The 18,559-nt window shown below is 50.2% G+C and overlaps 1 protein-coding gene across 1 annotated transcript in view; it reads right to left on the reverse strand.

Moving 5' to 3' along the window:
- SPARC (secreted protein acidic and cysteine rich) overlaps nucleotides 1–1,312 on the reverse strand; it is a 37,008-nt gene extending 35,696 nt beyond the window's left edge. Inside the window, exon 1 of the mRNA XM_076058130.1 lies at nucleotides 1,177–1,312. The gene's annotated coding sequence lies outside the window, so the exon portion shown is untranslated. The remainder of the gene's footprint in view (nucleotides 1–1,176) is intronic.
- Between the last annotated feature and the right edge of the window lie 17,247 nt (nucleotides 1,313–18,559).

An 18,559-nucleotide genomic window follows, 5' to 3' on the forward strand; every position in this document is an offset into this window, starting at 1 on the left:
CCGAATGTGACATTGTTGCTCTGTCATCTACATCAGCAGCCGTGTGAGTGTATCAGTGTGCACGCACTGTGTATGTATCTGTATGTGTGAGTGTATCAGTGTGCACGTACTGTGTATGTATCTGTATGTGTATCAGTGTGCACGTACTGTGTATGTATCTGTATGTGTATCAGTGTGCACGTACTGTGTATGTATCTGTATGTGTATCAGTGTACACGTACTGTGTATGTATCTGTATGTGTATCAGTGTACACGTACTGTGTATGTATCTGTATGTGTGAGTGTATCAGTGTACACGTACTGTGTATGTATCTGCATGTGTATCAGTGTACACGTACTGTGTATGTATCTGTATGTGTGAGTGTGTCAGTGTACACGTACTGTGTATGTATCTGTATGTGTGAGTGTGTCAGTGTGCACGTACTGTGTATGTATCTGCATGTGTATCAGTGTACACGTACTGTGTATGTATCTGCATGTGTGAGTGTATCAGTGTACACGTACTGTGTATGTATCTGTATGTGTATCAGTGTACACGTACTGTGTATGTATCTGTATGTGTGAGTGTATAAGTGTACACGTACTGTGTATGTATCTGTATGTGTATCAGTGTACACGTACTGTGTATGTATCTGTATGTGTGAGTGTATAAGTGTACACGTACTGTGTATGTATCTGTATGTGTGAGTGTATCAGTGTGCATGTACTATGCATGCATCTGTATGTGTGAGTGTATCAGTGTACACGTACTGTGTATGTATCTGTATGTGTGAGTGTGTCAGTGTGCACGTACTGTGTATGTATCTGTATGTGTGAGTGTGTCAGTGTGCACGTACTATGTATCTATCTGTATGTGTGAGTGTATCAGTGTGCACGTACTGTGTATGTATCTGTATGTGTATCAGTGTACACGTACTGTGTATGTATCTGTATGTGTGAGTGTATCAGTGTGCACGTACTGTGTATGTATCTGTATGTGTGAGTGTATCAGTGTGCATGTACTATGTATGTATCTGCATGTGTATCAGTGTACACGTACTGTGTATGTATCTGTATGTGTATCAGTGTGCACGCACTGTGTATGTATCTGTATGTGTGAGTGTATCAGTGTGCACGTACTATGCATGCATCTGTAAGTATCCGTGCCTCGTGTGTGTCTGCTTGTAAATCCCTTACCAGGCGTAAGAGATGCGTTCCCACGTTCGTTTCAGCTCCCGGGGTCTCAATGCGAGAGTAGCGGGGAGAGGCGCAGACTCATAAAGGAAGACGCTGGGGATGGGAGGGAGGGGAAGGGAGGGGAGGGGAGGGAGGGGAGGGATGGAGGGGAGAGCGAAGGGAGGAGGGGGGGAGGTAGGAGAGACGCGTGGTGAGGAGGGAGGAGGAGGGATTAGGAGGAGGTGGAGGAGGTGGAGGAGGAGGAAGAGGAGGAGGAGGAGGGTGAGAGGGGGAAGGAGGAGGAGTGGTGAGGAAGGGGGTGGAGGGTGAGAGGGGAGATGAGTGTTGAGGAGGATGATGAGGAGGATGAGGAGGATGAGGAGGATGAGGAGGATGAGGAGGAGTGGCGAATAAGGGTAGGAGAGACCCAAACGCAAAAAAAAAATATCTGGCTCTGATCACCCACGAAACGGTCATCATCACCACGATGACTGTAATCATCAGCGTGGTGATCACCATGATCACCATAATCATCATCATCATCATCGTCGTCGTCCTCTCAGTCAACTGATCGTGCAACATACCGTGTCATGAACCAGGAGAGGGGAGGGAAGGGAATGGGAGGAGGTGGAATGAGGTGGGAGATTGAGGAGACGAAAGGGGAGATCACGCGTGTGTGTGTCGAAACTTCTTTCGCGCCGTACGTAGCCAACCGTGCTAATCCGTGGGTCTCTCTGGGTCTGCGTGTCCATGGGGGTCTCTGTGTATGCGTGTGGTATGTTCAACTTCTTTCGCAACGTGCGTAGCCAACCGCGCTAGGCGGAGGTGCGGAGCTAAGGGAGAGAGACAGATGGAATTAACTAAAACTTTGTTGAGCCGAATTTCGATTTAAAGCATTCGCGACTTGCAAGGATTCATCTTCTTTGGTTCTTTCGGTGAAGTCACCACCCACGTAGAATGACAGGTTTGTTCCTTTCACCTGAAGGAAGGCCACTTGTGTTGTGGCCGAAACGTCGTGAGAATTTCATCGTGTTATTTTATTTTCATTCAAAGTGACTTTGTACGAGCTAAGCAACGTTCAGCTCGTACAAAGTTTCAGCTCAAGTTTGGCTTCGTAGCTTCCTGTTCAGAAGCGACCTGGCCATCCACCACAGATCATCGCGGTTCGCACGAAAACGGCTTATCGCGTGAAAATCGCAGCAGCAGCAGCAGCAGCAGTCAAAGCACTCTCGAAACGCGTGATGATGTCGGTTCTAAATGTGGAGGTGGGGGGAAAAAAATAAATACCCACGAAGTGACCGCCACGGGGAGAGAGACGCAGACTCCAAATATATTCAGCAAATCGTCAGGGTCGGGATCGATGCCAACGAGACCCTCCGTACACCTGGCGAGGTGGTCAACGGCTCCTCGCCACACCACAAACTCCACATTTTACACACAGCATGTTTCGTCGGGATCGGTGGATCTAACCCACGGACCTCCTGCACACCCAGGCGAGGTAGCTATCATATCCGAGCCAGCGTGGCCAGCCCTCGCGAAGCAAACGGGTGTGGCCGCAAAAGCCCCATGGCGTCTTGGGCGTTAATCCTGGGACTCGAAACTGTCTTGCAAGACCTCTTGCTGATCTCAAAGGTTGCATTGAAAAAAATGTGATACTCCGACTGATGCTCCTGTTGGTTGTGGAGTGGCTCATGTAGCCAGCTGTGGCTCTAGGGTTTGGTGGTACATGTTATTTATGTAGTTTATTGTAAAAAAATTAAAAAAATCGGTCACAGTTCCTATGATCACTGTTACATTGCATGTACGGCTTTATTTTGGTGATTTAGAAAACGTTTTTTTTTGGTTTGGCCATGTTTTCGTTTCTTGTAGTACGGAGTTAGACTGATGGCCTTAATCTTAGTTGTCTTGTGGTTGTTGTTGTTGTTTGACTTTGCATCCCAATGGGATTTTTACACACAGCGTTGGTGGTGTAACGGTGCTATTTGAGGAATATTTTGATGTTTTTTTTCCCTGGATTTTCTGTTTGCACAGTCAACACAAAGTCACTTTAAGATGTTTTTCTTGTTCGTGTTTTTGTTTTTTTGTTTGTTGTGGTTGCACCCGATTCAAGAGCCGAATGGCTCCGTGTGTGACTGTGTGCAAACAGAAAATCCATGGGAAAAAAAAACAGCTAAAATATTCCTGAAAAAAGCACCGTTACACCACCAACGCTGCGTGCAAAAAATCCCAGTGGGATGCAAAGTCAAACAACAACAACAACAACCACAAGAAAACTTAGATTAAGGCCATCAGTCTAACTCCGTACTACAACAACAACCACAAGAAAAATAATATTAAGGACATCAGTCTAACTCCGTACTACAACAACCTTAGAATAAGGCCATCAGTCTAACTCCGTACTACAACAACAACCACAAGAACACTTAGAATAAGGCCATCAGTCTAACTCCGTACTACAACAACAACAACCACAAGAAAACTTAGAATAAGGCCATCAGTCTAACTCCGTACTACAACAACAACCACAAGAAAACTTAGATTAAGGCCATCAGTCTAACTCCGTACTACAACCACAAGACAACTTAGAATAAGGCCATCAGTCTAACGCCGTACTACAACAACCACAAGAAAACTTAGATTAAGGCCAGTCTAACTCCGTACTACAACAACAACCACAAACATACTTAGAATAAGGCCATCAGTCTAACTCCATACTACAACAACAACAACCACAAGAAAACTTAGATTAAGGCCATGAGTCTAACTCCGTACTACAACAAAACAAACATGTCCAAACCAAAAACCGTGGCGTGAGCAATATAGAAAGATGAGGCGTTTGAGGAGGTAGGAAGACGCGGTGGGTGGAGATGGAGGAGGTGGGATGGGGTGAGAGACGAGGTAGTGGGGAGGGGGAGAGACGGGGGAGAGAATGGAATGCCGAGTTGGATCGGGCTGGGCTGGGGAGGGTAAATGTGCAGGAAATTGTTGCTTTGTAAGGAGACGTGTACATGTGGCTCGCGAGCAGAGAAAGTGGGTGGGTGGGGGAGTGAGTGAGTGAGTTGGTTAGTGGGTGAGTGAGTGAGTGGGTTAGTGGGTGGGTGAGTGAGTGGGTTAGTGGGTGGGGGAGTGAGTGTGTGAGTTGGTTAGTGGGTGAGTGAGTGTGTGGGTGGGTTAGTGGGTGGGTGAGTGAGTGGGTTAGTGGGTGGGTGAGTGAGTGAGTGGGTTAGTGGGTGGGGGAGTGAGTGTGTGAGTTGGTTAGTGGGTGAGTGAGTGAGTGTGTGCGTGGGTTAGTGGGTGGGTGAGTGAGTGGGTTAGTGGGTGGGTGAGTGAGTGGGTTAGTGGGTGGGGGAGTGAGTGTGTGAGTTGGTTAGTGGGTGAGTGAGTGTGTGGGTGGGTTAGTGGGTGGGTGAGTGAGTGGGTTAGTGGGTGGGTGAGTGAGTGGGTTAGTGGGTGGGGGAGTGAGTGTGTGAGTTGGTTAGTGGGTGAGTGAGTGAGTGTGTGGTGGGTTAGTGGGTGGGTGAGTGAGTGAGTTAGTGGGTGGGGGAGTGAGTGTGTGAGTTGGTTAGTGGGTGGGTGAGTGAGTGGATTAGTGGGCGGGTGAGTGAGTGTGTGTGTGAGTGGGTAAGTGGGTGGGTGAGTGTGTGGGTGAGTGAGTGAGCAAGTGAATGAGTGGGTGGGGGAGTAAGTTGATGGGTGAGTGAGTGAGCAAATGAATGGGTGGGTGGGTGAGTGTGTGAGTGGATGGGGAGTCAGTGAGTGGGTGAGTGAGTTAGTGGGCGAGTTAGTGGATGAGTGAGAGTACGTAGGTGGGTGAGTGTGGGAGTGAGTGGATGAGTGAATTGGTAGGTGAGTGAATGGGCGAGTGAATGAGTGGGTGGGTGAGTGAGTGAGTTAGTTGGTTGGTGAGTGAGTGGGTGAGTGAATGAGTGGGTGCGTGAGCATGGGAGTGAGTGGGTGGGTCAGTGGTGGGTGAGTGTTTGTGTGAGTTGGTTAGTTGTTGGGTGATTGGATGAGTGATTGATTGTTTAAGTAAGTGGATAGGTGTGAGTGAGTTGGTGGAGGAGTGAGTTGGTGAGAAAGTAAGTGGATGGTGGGTGAGTGGGTGGGTGAGTTTGTGAGTGAGTGGGTGAGTGAGTTGGGAGATGATTGTATGGGCGAGTGATTGAGTGGGTGGATGAGTGAGTTGGTGGTTGGGTTAATGGGAAAGTGAATGAGTGGGTGGGTGAATGTGTGTGAGTTGGTTGGTGAGTGAGTGGGTGGGTTAGAGAGTGAGTTGGAGAGTGGGTTAGTGGGTGGGTGAGTGTGTGAGCGAGTGAGTGGGGAAGTGAATGAGTGGGTGAGTGAGTTGGTGGGTGAGTGATTGAGTGGGTAGGTGAATAAGTTGATGGGTGAGTGTGTGTGCGAGTGGGTGGGTGAGTGACTGTTAGTGGGTGGGTGAGCGAGTGGGTGGGTGAGTGAGTGGGTGAGTGAGTTAGTGGGTGAGTGTGTGAGTGGGGGAGTGAGTGGGTGTGCCTGAGAGTGTGAGTTGGTGAGTAGTTGAGTGAGTGAGTTAGTGAGTGGGTGAGTGGGTGGATGAGTTGGTGAGTGCATGTAGTTGGGGAGTGTTGGCGCAGTGGTTAGTGCTGAACAAACCACAGTAACCATATCACACATCAGTGACCGCGAATATCGTGCCCTGATCCGTGTGTATAAACAACATCGCTGGGAAGACAAATACAGCCGGGTGTGGTCATACCACCGACCTTATAGGTGCTACTCGCTGACAACACTTACCCCGACAGCCGGCGTAGGCCATACGGAGAATCTGTGTCTGTGTTTGGTAATGTTTAACATGTGTTTGACCATAGATGAGTGTCTCTAGGTATGTGGGTGTAGGTCTGGGGAGCGGTGGTGCAGCGGTTAGCGCTACGCTGCGCTACGAACCCGGCGAACCGACCTCGATTCCCGCTCACGGCCACCAACACCGGTGCCCATCATTTGAACCGGTCCCGGGCCTCGCCCAGGTTCGACTCAGCCTCAAACGCGTACATGGTGCGAGGTGTAAAACAAACAAACAAACAAAAATCACCACGAGGGAGAGACAAAGGCGGCCGGGCGTGGCGCTGGCCCGCCCACCGCCTCGTTCGCCGTTTCGGCCTTAAGACGTTGCTCGCTAACAGCACTTGCCCCAACAGTGTGTCAAGGCTATACGGGTGGTCTTTGTCTTTGTGTTTCTGTGTGTCTGGCCCGTGGAGCTGGCCAATCACCAGCGCCGTGTGCCGTGCCGACCTTCGTAGGCGCTGCCACTCGCTCAGAGCACTTCCTCCAACAGTCTGTTAAAGGGGTGGATCTTCGTATTTGATGTTTGGCTGCCGCTGTGTGGTCTTGCCTCCGACGATTAGCACGGTTTGGCTACGTACCGTTCGAAAGAACTTTAACATACACACACACACAGAGAGAGAGACCCACGGACACCATTGAGACCTTAAATACTCTCTCCCCTCCCTTCTCTATGCTTGTGAGAGCTTGAAAGGGCCTCATCCAGGTGGCTAGGAGATGTTAACTACCTCGCCTGGTATGCAGGAGGACGTGGGTTCAATCCCGACCCTGACCATGCCTGCTGCTGCTGCTGCTGTAGATTTGGAGTCTGCGTCTCTCTCTCATCATCATCACGGTGGCTAGGAGATGTTAACTACCTCGCCTGGTATACAGGAGGTCGTGGGTTGGATCCCCACCCTGACGATGCCTGCTGCTGCTGCTGTATATTTGGAGTCCGCGTCTCTCTCTCTCATCATCATCACGGTGGCTAGGCGATGTTGACTATCTCGCCTGGTATACAGGAGGTCGTGGGTTCAATCCCGACCCAGACTACACCTTCTGCTTTGTATTTGGAGTCTGCGTCTCTCTCTCTCTCTCTTTCTCTCTCTCCCGTGGTGGTCACTGCGTGGATTTTTCTACGGGCCCTCCGGGGTTTTCCCCTCCACATTTACAAGCAACATCACTACCCGTTGAGCGTGATTTGACTGATATCAGCCACTTCGCTGAACGTCAATCATTTGTGGATGAGTTGTTTCTGAAAATGAGCTACGGTATATAGCTCAGTGGGCCTTTACCTGATACAATGAAATAAAACTTATTTATAGTTTACAGGAGATTAATAACGGACGCGGATTAGTCCACACACTTTGAAGGGAGTGAGATGGCACAGATGGAGATTAGTCCACACACTTTGAAGGGAGTGAGATGGCACAGATGGAGATTAGTCCACACACGTTGAAGGGAGTGAGATGGCACAGATGGGGATTAGTCCACACACTTTGAAGAGAGTGACATGGGCACAGATTGGGAATAGTTCACACACTTTGAAGGGAGTGAGATGGCACAGATGGAGATTAGTACACACACTTTGAAGGGAGTGAGATGGCACAGATGGAGATTAGTACACACACTTTGAAGGGAGTGAGATGGAACAGATGGGGATTTGTCCACACACTTTGAAGGGAGTGAGATGGAACAGATGGGGATTAGTCCACACACTTTGAAGGGAGTGAGATGGAACAGATGGGGATTAGTCCACACACTTTGAAGGGAGTGAGATGGCACAGATGTAGATTAGTCCACACACTTGGAATGGCGTAAGATGGAACAGATGGGGATTAGTCCACACACTTTTAAGGGAGTGAGATGGAACAGATGGAGATTAGTCCACACACTTGGAATGGTGTAAGATGGAACAGATGGGGATTAGTCCACACAGTTTGAAGGGAGTGAGATGGCACAGATGGAGATTAGTACACACACTTTGAAGGGAGTGAGATGGCACAGATGGAGATTAGTACACACACTTTGAAGGGAGTGAGATGGAACAGATGGGGATTTGTCCACACACTTTGAAGGGAGTGAGATGGAACAGATGGGGATTAGTCCACACACTTTGAAGGGAGTGAGATGGAACAGATGGGGATTAGTCCACACACTTTGAAGGGAGTGAGATGGCACAGATGTAGATTAGTCCACACACTTGGAATGGCGTAAGATGGAACAGATGGGGATTAGTCCACACACTTTTAAGGGAGTGAGATGGAACAGATGGAGATTAGTCCACACACTTGGAATGGTGTAAGATGGAACAGATGGGGATTAGTCCACACAGTTTGAAGGGAGTGAGATGGAACAGATGGGGATTAGTCCACACACTTTGAAGGGAGTGAGATAGCACAGATGGGGAATCAGTCCACACACTTTTAAGGGAGTGAGATGGAACAGATGGAGATTAGTCCACACACTTTGAAAAGAGTGAGATGGCACAGATGGGGATCAGTCCACACACTTTGAAGGGAGTGAGATGGCACAGATGGGGATCAGTCCACACACTTTGAAGGGAGTGAGATGGAACCTATGGAGATTAGTCCACACACTTTGAAGGGGGAGAGATGGCACAGATGGGGATTAGTCCACACACTTTGAAGGGGGAGAGATGGCACAGATGGGGATTAGTCCACACACTTTGAAGGGAGTGAGATGGCACAGATGGAGATTAGTCCACACACTTTGAAGGGAGTGAGATGGAACAGATGGAGATTAGTCCACACACTTTGAAGGGGGAGAGATGGCACAGATGGGGATTAGTCCACACACTTTGAAGGGGGAGAGATGGCACAGATGGGGATTAGTCCACACACTTTGAAGGGAGTGAGATGGCACAGATGGAGATTAGTCCACACACTTTGAAGGGAGTGAGATGGCACAGATGGAGATTAGTCCACACACTTGGAATGGCGTAAGATGGCACAGATGGAGATTAGTCCACACACTTTGAAGGGAGTGAGATGGAACAGATGGGGATTTGTCCACACACTTTGAATGGCGTAAGATGGAACAGATGGGGATTATTCCACACACTTTGAAGGGAGTGAGATGGCACAGATGGGGATTAGTCCACACACTTTGAAGGGAGTGAGATGGCACAGATGGGGATTTGTCCACACACTTTGAAGGGAGTGAGATGGAACAGATGGAGATTAGTCCACACACTTTGAAGGGAGTGAGATGGCACAGATGGAGATTAGTCCACACACTTTGAAGGGAGTGAGATGGCACAGATGGGGATTAGTCCACACACTTTGAAGGGAGTGAGATGGAACAGATGGAGATTAGTCCACACACTTTGAAGGGAGTGAGATGGCACAGATGGGGATTAGTCCACACACTTTGAAGGGAGTGAGATGGAACAGATGGAGATTAGTCCACACACTTTGAAGGGAGTGAGATGGAACAGATGGAGATTAGTCCACACACTTTGAAGGGAGTGAGATGGAACAGATGGAGATTAGTCCACACACTTTGAAGGGAGTGAGATGGAACAGATGGGGATTTGTCCACACACGTTGAAGGGAGTGAGATGGCACAGATGGGGATTAGTCCACACACGTTGAAGGGAGTGAGATGGCACAGATGGGGATTTGTCCACACACTTTGAAGGGAGTGAGATGGAACAGATGGGGATTTGTCCACACACTTTGAAGGGAGTGAGATGGCACAGATGGAGATTAGTCCACACACTTGGAATGGCGTAAGATGGCACAGATGGGGATTAGTCCACACACTTTGAAGGGAGTGAGATGGAACAGATGGGGATTTGTCCACACACTTTGAAGGGAGTGAGATGGAACAGATGGGGATTTGTCCACACACTGTGCTGTACTGCCACCGCCTTCCCTTGGCTAGAGCCAGGGTTTATGGCTCCTACTTCGACGTCCACACACGGGGTAGATTAGGGAGTGAGTTCCACACCCCATCTCCGCGTGATCCACCAACCTTCGCTGCTGCTGCTGCTACTGCCTCCCACAGCGCTTCCTGACGATCACAGGCCATCCACGCAGTTGTAAATCATCTCGACTAACAACTCGTTTCTTTAAAACTGCTTCTTCCCGTTGTGTTTAGTTCATTGTCCTCTGATTAGCGCGGTCGGCTACGTACGGAGCGAAAGAAGTTTAACACAGCAACAACAACAACAACCGCCATTCGCCACTAAGTGGCGGTGACGTCACCACGACGCTTGTGCCAGGCCACGTGCACCGTGAGGCCATGTGAAGTGTCGAACGCCCGCTGGCAGGAGGTCACGGGGGCAGACCCGGCAGGTGCCACGGGTCGACTGACTGAGATGACCGAGATGATTGGCTGATGCACCACCTGCGCCCCCTACTGTGCCAAGTTTAACACACACAGAGACCCACAGACACCCAGACCCATAGAGACCCACAGACACTCATACCCAAAGAGAACAACAAGAGACACAGAAACGCCCAAGACACCTACAGAGACCCACAGATTAGCACGGTTGGCTACGATCGGTGCGAAAAAAGTTCAGCATTCATTACATACATAGAGGGCCACAGATATCTAGACATAGAGGGACCCACAGAGACCCATAGACAGCCACACCCATAAAGACCTACAGGGGCTCCCACAGACACCCATAGAGACCCACAGAAACCCACAGATTAGCAAGGTTGGCTACGTACGGTGTGAAAGAAGTCCCACACACATCCGTACGCAGAAAACCACAGACACCCAGACCCATAGGTACCCACAGATTAGCAGGATTAGCTACGTACGGTGTGAATGAAGTTCCCAACACATACGTACACGGGGACCCACAGACACCCAGACCCACAGATAACCACAGAGACTCACAGATTATCACGGTCGGCTACGTACGGTGCAAAATACCCTCAACAGAGAGAGAGACCAACAGTGACTCCCATAGAGGCACCCATAGAGACCCACAGAGACGCATTCATTAGCACGGTCGGCTACGTAAGAGGTTCAACACACAGACAGGCTGCATTCTGTAATGCTCTCAAACCTCCGCTCGCATTCCTGAAACCCAAGAGGCCCTCGACGAATATTTTCCACCGCCCTTTCCGATCGAAATAAACAATTAAAGGTGCCACGTGGTGGTTCTTCCAAACGCCGAGACAAATCTGTTGGGGCAAAGTGGCTGTTAAAGAGGAGCACCCCCGATTAGCACGGTTGGCCACATGCGGTGCGAAATGAAGTCAACACGGCACCTATCAAGGCCATCGGCACTGTGGCACACGAAGTGGGCGGGTGGCCGCCAGCACCACGCCCGGCCGCCTTTGTCTCCCGCCAGTGGCGATGTTTCGCTACAACACCGCACCGGGTTACTCATTGGAGGCTGAGTCGTCCCCAGGCGAGGCCCAGGACCGATTCAGGCAATCCACCACTGGTGTTGTCTGCCGTGCGCTGGGAATCGAACTCGGACCGCCGGGTTCGTAGCGCACCGCGAGAACCGCTACCCCATCGCGCACAAAGGGCAAAGATCCCCCCCAGCGTAGCCTTTAACAGACTGTTGGGGCCAAGTGTCGTCAACGGGCGGCACCTATGAAGACCGGCACGAGGCGGTGGGTGGCCAGCGCTGACCCACCCACCCACACACACACACACACACGCGCGCACCCATCCGCACACACAACCTGCACGCTCACCCACGTGCAAAGGGCAAAGATCCCCCCCAGCGTAGCCTTTAACAGACTGTTGGGGCCAAGTGTCGTCAACGGGCGGCACCTATGAAGACCGGCACGAGGCGGTGGGTGGCCAGCGCTGACCCACCCATCCGCACACACAACCTGCACGCTCACCCACGTGCAAAGGGCAAAGATCCCCCCCAGCGTAGCCTTTAACAGACTGTTGGGGCCAAGTGTCGTCAACGGGCGGCACCTATGAAGACCGGCACGAGGCGGTGGGTGGCCAGCGCTGACCCACCCACCCACCCGCACACACACAACCTGCACGCTCACCCACGTGCAAAGGGCAAAGATCCCCCCCCCCAGCGTAGCCTGTAACAGGCTGTAGGGGGCAAGTGCTGTCAGCGGGCGGCACCCTATGAAGGCCGGCACTGTGGCACACGAGGGGGGGTGGGTGTGTGGTGGCCGACCCCCGGACTCGCCCGCTCCCCTGTTGAGCGGGCGAGGCGCCACGTCCACCCCCTCTCCACTTCCCCCACTCCATCCTCGTCGGCAGCCCCTCGCCGGAACCCCTGCCGACCGGGTGACCGTTCCCCCCCGCCCGCGCCAGCAAACTCCCTGAGGGACATAGTCAATTGGCTGGCTCACCACCGCCCGGGGTTACTCGCCGCCACACGCCCACGTACACCACCACCACCACAAAATGCGAGCGCGGAGGCGTAGCCACGCGCGCCCCCTGCAGGCGCTCGTCTCGCACAGACGCGCCCGAGCGTTGGTTTCAATTTAATGGCGCTTTTAATTTTACCCCTCCATGACGCACGACGCACGAAGGCTAGCGCTACTCAAAAATGAACGGTGTGAATATTTGCGTGCGTAACCCCCTCCCCCCCTCCTCCCCGGGTGGTCGATCCCTAATTCAATTCCCGGAACGCAAAGGCTAACGTCAAAGGGCCGCACGGAATTGCGCGAACGTCAAAGCCACCGTCGCGGCAGTAAACACGCTCTGTAAGCACGCGTGTGTTTTGATACACACGCGTGCCTCACACACACGCACACACACACACACGCCTCACACACACACACACGCACACACACACGCACGCTGAACTTACCAACACCGTGCCGACGTTGCAGCCTCGCGTCCGCTCTCTCGCACAAATCGCAGGCACCACTCCGAGGTTCCACCCACACGCACACGCACACACAGAGAGAGAGAGAGATCACACTGCAACCGACGCTCTGAACTAAGGTTAATTAACGGCGCAAATGCACACTACCTGGAGGAAAGGGGATGATTCGCGAAGGAGAGCCGTGCCTGACTCTGCCTACGAACCCAGTCACACAAACGCCCTAGCACGTACCCCCGAAGCTCCCACGGACGCCGAGACAGAGTCGGAGGGAGGGAGGAGGAGGCCGGCGGTCGAAGGCCTCACCAATTAGCGGCACTCGCCGGCATCACACGGATGCTACGAGCGACTCGCGGGGGCATGACGGGCAGGGAGTGGGTCTCGACGGCCCGGGAGTGGGTCTCGACGGCCCGGGAGGTCGAAGACGAGTGGACTTATCGTCCCGGCACTCCTACAATTTAATCCCTCAACTTCAAAGACCCAGGGGGGGGCTGTCGAGCCACGCTGCGAATCACGCGCTCGTCCGCGGTTACCCCTCCAACCGCCCCCGTTACCGGCGGGTTGACCCTTGCCCAGGGTTCCTTCCTCCATTCTCGTGTGGTGCCTCATCGCGGTCGGCCCAGGGAACCTTTCCTTTGCAGTCGCCCATGCAAATGTTTAGACCGATTGTAGGGGCATCGCAATGTAACCTGGCCCCGCGGGACTTGTGGGGGTCCTTGGGATGAAATACCCGAGGTGCCGGGCAATCCCCCGCCAGGGCACTGCGTGGGTGCGTCGCGTGTGGGTCGTGTGCTTAGTGCAGGGTGCCCGGAGGGAATTGTGGCGCTACGCCCGACCCACACACACACACTCAACAACAACAACAACGACGACGATTCGAATGAGTTGGGTGAGTGTGCCTCTATGCATCTCGATGTATCTCCAGCGAGACTAATCGCCCTCTCTCTCTCTCTCTTTGCGTTCTCCCATCACACACAAAGACAAAGACAAAGATCCCCCATATAGCCTTAACAGACTGTAGGGGCAAGTGTAGGGGCAAGTGTAGGGGCAAGTGTAGGGGCAAGTGTAGGGGCAAGTGCTGTTAGCGAGCACCTATGAAGGCCGGAACGGTACACGAGGGGGTGGGTAGCCAGCACCACGCCCGACCGCCTTTGTCTCCCTAGTGGCGATGTCTACAGACCGCACCAGGTACTCATTTGAGGCTGAGTCGACCTAGGGGAGGCCCGGGACCGGTTCAGATAATCGTCACTGGTGTTGGCCGTGAGCGGGAATCGAACCCGGGTCGCCAGGTTCACAGCGCAGCGTAGCGCTAACCGCTACACTATCGCTCCCCACTTAGCGACACACACACACAGACACACACATTTATACACAGCTACACACATTCACACACATACATACACACATAGAGACACACACACAGACACATACATACACACAAACACACACACATTCACACACAACAACAACAACCGCCATTCGCCACTAAGTGGCGGTGACGTCACCACCACGCTTGTGCCAGGCCATGTGCACGTTGAGGCTGCCACGCGAAGTGTCGAACGCCCGCTGGAAGGAGGTCACGGGGCAGACCCAGCAGGTGCCACTGACTGAGATGCCTGGGCAATGCATCACACACACACACACCCACTCATTCACACACACACATACACACTAATACACACATACTCACACACCCACACACACACATGCACACACATACACACACACTCACACACACCCACACACCCACTCGCACACTAATACACTAACTCACCCTTACACACTCACCCGCTCACAAACACACTCACACACTCACTCACCCTCATACACTCACACACACTCTTACACACTCACCCGCGCACACACACACACATCCCACTTACACACACACACCCACTCACACACTCACTCACCCTTACACACTCACCCACACACTCACCCACTCACACTCACACACTCACTCACCCTTACACATTCACCCGCTCACAAACACACTCACACACTCACTCACCCTCATACACTCACCCACACACACACACCCACTTACACACACACACACACCCACTCACACACTCACTCACCCTTACACACTCACCCTTACACACTCACCCACACACACTCACACGCTCACTCACCCTCATACACTCACCCACACACTCACCCACACACACACACACCCACACACTCCACACTCACCCACTCACACTCACACACTCACTCACCCTTACACACTCACCCACTCACACTCACACACTCACTCACCCTTACACACTCACCCGCTCACAACCACACTCACACACTCACTCACCCTCATACACACACACACACCCACTTACACACTCTACCCGCGCACACACACACACCCACTCACACACTCACTCACCCTTACACACTCACCCACACACTCACCCACTCACACTCACTCACCCTTACACACTAACCCGCTCACAAACACACTCACACGCTCACTCACCCTCCTACACTCGCCCACACGCTCACCCACACACCCACTGCCTATGCTATCGATGTGAATGTTTGTCGGATGGACGCTACTCAATGGGCCGTGAATACCAAATTAGCGCAGCACAGCCCACTCGTATTGATTGATCGGCACGTGGCTAATTTAATAACTAGAAATGCACCTAGACACGTACGTACGTAGTGCTCCCGTATAGCCGTAACAGACTGTTGGGGCGAGTGCTGTTTGTGGCGAGTAGCACCTATTAAGGCCGTCACTATAAAGAGCGCTTAAAAAAGTGTTTTTTTAACACTTATATGGGACTATCGTTATTAATGCGAAAAAGAACGGATGATGCACTGTAACATCCTAACAAATGTAATGTTAATACAGCAAAACCGTGGCCTGCGAGCGTTTTGCAAGACGCGCAAAAAATTTTTTAAGTAAACATTAATTTGATAAACGAGCGAGGGTCTTAGCACTACGAGCAGTAGTACGCATAGACGCTTTGTACTGCCGAGCGTCACGTGATCACACAACTGATATAAAACTGAGTGCTTTGATGTACGAGTGCTTTGGAATTACAAAACACGTTTTCCGGAACGAATATATGCTTCGCAATCCCAAGGCTTTACTGTACGTTCAAAAAAGGTCTCCACTTGTTCGCCATCATTGTCAGCGCGCGTCCTGGAATTTTCTCCACGTGGTCCCCGGAGCCTGGAGGCGCATTTCCCGTGGTATTATTGCAAATTATCTGAAGTGTTACAAAAAAAAATGTTTTTTTTTTTAAGCACCCTGTACAACAGGGCACTTGCCATGGTCGGGATCCGGATCGAACCCACGACGTCCTGTATACCGGGCGAGGTACTTAACATCTCCTAGCCACAGTGGCGCAGATAATGATCACATGCAGACGAAGGGATACAGCGTCACTTGTCACAGGCGCTTGTTGGGGAGATGCATTATTGTTCATAATAAAGGTTTTTTTGGGGGGGGGGGGTTAGATCGCGTTTATTTATAAATGTGTCGTAACCCTCCACCACCCGACACGGCCAATCAGCAAAAAAAAAAGTGTCACGTTGACAAAAAAGACACAAATAGTTCACTACTTTAGCCCCTCGCCGGTGTGTTGTTGAAGAGTGAATCCACAACATTTACAGTTTGAGTTGTACTGTGACGTTTCGCTGGTAAATACATCCAGCATCATCATCGGGCAATTCGCCAGAATGGTAAAGCCCTCTCCACTTGCTCCCGGTCTTAAATAGAACAGCAGCAGGGTGACGTCATCACTTAACTCATATCAGGTGCAGTGATTAGTAATCAGTCATTGGTTATGATTAGTAATGAGTTGTAGATTAGTAATTATTTAAATCAAAATGTAACGTGTGTTATTTAATAATACGCTTCCAGGCCGCACTACGTGTTAAACTGCATTATGTTAAACTGCATTAGTATTGTTGCCTAGTCGGTTAACCAGCATATATAAACAGGCTGGGAGAGTTGTGCGTGTATGGGCGCACCGGTGTCTTATGAGATGTTAACTACCTCGTCTGGTATACCAGTGGTCGTGGGTTTCTAGCCCGATCCCGACTCTGCAAATGCCTGCGGCTGTATATTTTGGAGTTTGCGTCTCTCACTCTCTCTCTCTCTTTTCCCGTGGTCGCGTGGATTTTTTCCTCCAGGTCTTCCGGTTTTTTTTTTCCACCCTCCACTATTAGAAGCAACGTCACGCGTTTAGAGTGATTTGGCTGCCGCTATACATTTCCACGTGATGATGATGATGATGATGTCAGCCACTGCAGTGATGGCCAGGTCGCTTCTGAAAAAGAGCCACATAGCTCAGTGAACTTTTACCTGCTAAAATAACAAAAAATAGTTTAGTCCATGGGTCTCTGCGTATCTTTCTATGTGTAGAAATGGGTCTCCATGTGTGTCTGTATAGCCTCTCTACATGTATCTCTATGCGCTAACACTTGATGATAATCAGAATCAGAATCAGAAAGGGTTTTATTCGCCATGTAAGTTCACACCGACACGGAATTTACTTTGGCAGGATGGTGCATACATTCAACATATAGGAATCTAAAATCTTAAATAAGTTTTAAACAAGTCTTACTATAATAAGGGTTAAAAGTCTAACACCAAGGGGCTGAAGTATATAAAATTAAATAAATATCGAATATTAAATAGCTTTAAGATATAATTTAAAAATAAAAAATACAAATAGGGTAACATAGTTAATATCGGCAAGGTGTCGTTATGTAGATCAAATGTTAAAAACAGTGTTAGCCCTTGGCCTTGTTTTAACAGGCCAGCAGCAGATGGGAAGAAACTGTTTTTATGGCGTGAGGTTTTGGTCCTGATGGACCGAAGCCTTCTGCCGGAGGGGAGTAGCTGAAACAGAGAGTGTCCAGGGTGGGAGAAATCGGCCATAATCTTCCTATCATTTGTGATAGCCAGAGATCTACATCGTTTAGACCTCCTTTGCAAGTACCAAAATGTAATAATCTGGTCGAGCACCAATTGGGTCGAGGCTCAAAAGAAAGCCGTCCCCTTGGTACGGACCAATCAGTTTCAAGGACAATGCATCATCATATTATCATAGTATGTTTTTTGTTTGCATTTTGACTGCAGGTATTGTGGTTAATGCAGACATGCATCCTTGTAAAAAAGGTTTCAGTTTTGTTGCCAGAAAAAAGGGGAAAAACCACTATTATTATTATAGCCAGAGGTGTTGCTTCTGAAAAAGATCCACATAGCTCATTGGGCCTTACACCTGGTAAAGTGAAAGTGAGTTTAGTTATAACACTATGCAACAAAATGTTTGTTTCTGGGTACTAAGTGTAATTTTTTTATTTATTATTCCTAAAAAGCATCGAAAATGGCTATTATTATTCCCCACAAACTTTGCTTTTGTTACCAGGACTTGATGTCAACGAAAAGACACAAATTCACACCTCGTTTTCTCATTGAAAATAGGTACATTTCAAAAATATCAATGTCCTGGTCACAAAAGCAAAATCTGTGGGGAATAATAGACAATTTTCCGTACTTTTAAGGCATACGCAATTAGGAAAGAACACTTACTACCCAGGAACAAAAATAAATTGTTATACAGTGTTATTAATGGAGTGGATTATTAACTGTCCTTTTGTGTCCTGGTCACAAAAGCGAAGTTAGTGTGGGGGATAATAGCCAATTTTCTGTAGTTTTGAGGCATAAGCATTTAGGAAATAACATGTATTACCGAGGCACAATGTAATTTGTTACACAGTATCATCGACGGTGGTCAGTCTCCCCCTCGTGTACACAGCCGCTTACTGGAGTCAGCGGGTAATCCACCAAACTGT

This window comes from Petromyzon marinus, assembly GCF_048934315.1.
Source record: "Petromyzon marinus isolate PM22_M1 ecotype Great Lakes invasive population chromosome 68 unlocalized genomic scaffold, UKy_Petmar_22M1.pri1.0 chr68_unloc.1, whole genome shotgun sequence".
In the NCBI taxonomy this organism is placed as follows: Eukaryota; Metazoa; Chordata; class Hyperoartia; order Petromyzontiformes; family Petromyzontidae; genus Petromyzon; species Petromyzon marinus.